We start from the raw sequence: 1,207 nt of genomic DNA, 5'->3' as shown, positions 1-1,207 counted from the left end.
TATATATATATATATATATATATATGTATACACACACACACACATGTATACACTATCACCACTAATACACATATACAATTATGCACATGCGCACACACACACATGTCCATGCATACAAACATGATCACATTTACCTACATGCATATGCACACATTTATATGCTAGGCATTGATGGATGGATGGATGGATGGATGGAAGGATGGTTTGATGGATAGATGGATTGATGGATGGATGGTGTTTGGTTTTGAAAACACACTTACATATAGTTGGAACCATTGTTTATATAGCCTGTACTGCTATTAGCAATGATGGAACGGTTTCTAATTCCATCTATTTAGACTGATGCTATTACTGTACAGTAGCTTTCCTAAGGTCTACTGTAGGGTTTAAGCCTATTACCAGATTATTTTTGTTAATCTAAATGTTTATCCTCCTAACCATTGTAATTATGTGACATTCTAAGCTACGATTACAGTGACTGTATCTTCTATCACTATTGTGCCTGTATTTTCTTATTCTGAGTGTTTATACTGCTTAAGTACATGGTCTGCTTGTTTGCATTTCCTCAATCATTTTGCATTAATTGTGGCATCTGCAGAATGCCACAGGTAACTTGTGGGCAACAATGATGATATTCATGCCCTTGGTCAGCTTCTCCAGTCGCTGTTTCTTTAGTTTAGCCAGAATGTAGTTTTCGCCAGTTTCATCATCACTTCAGAGTCTGTGGCTATGCCAGCCAGCCAGCATAATAATGCTTCTGCATCTTGATCAGAGGAATGCTGTAAATCTTCGATATGTCTTTGTTCATAACATGGTCAAGTCAGGTGAGGCCAAAAAGACTAGTAAAGCATATGTATGTCCATGTATGTCCAGAGCTCATTGGTACTGGTTTACAGCTGGTTACAATCCAGTCCTACATTGCGTCATTGACCTTACAATAGTTTTTGTATACTTTTGACCGCAAATGTATCAGTATTCTTTTACTTGTTTCAGTCATTTGACTGTGGCCATGCTGGAGCACCGCCTTAAAGGTTGTTTTTTTTTTAAGTCAAAGAAACTGACCTCAAGGCTTATTCTACTGGGTTCTTTTGCTGAACCGCTAAGTTACAGGGATGTAAACACACAAACATCGGTTGTCAAGCGATGATGGGGACAAACACAGATATAAAGACACACACATAAATATATACATATATATATATATATA

The 1,207-nt window shown here is 37.1% G+C and overlaps 1 protein-coding gene across 4 annotated transcripts in view; it reads left to right on the top strand.

The window, feature by feature from the left end:
- The window catches only part of LOC106874565 (centriolar satellite-associated tubulin polyglutamylase complex regulator 1), a 130,770-nt gene that overhangs the window by 42,265 nt on the left and 87,298 nt on the right, over positions 1–1,207 (top strand). The window lies entirely within an intron of this gene.

Source organism: Octopus bimaculoides, chromosome 6, assembly GCF_001194135.2.
Source record: "Octopus bimaculoides isolate UCB-OBI-ISO-001 chromosome 6, ASM119413v2, whole genome shotgun sequence".
In the NCBI taxonomy this organism is placed as follows: domain Eukaryota; kingdom Metazoa; phylum Mollusca; class Cephalopoda; order Octopoda; family Octopodidae; genus Octopus; species Octopus bimaculoides.
The sequence above is the reverse complement of the archived record's forward strand: the minus strand, read 5'-3'. Positions and strand labels throughout refer to the sequence as shown.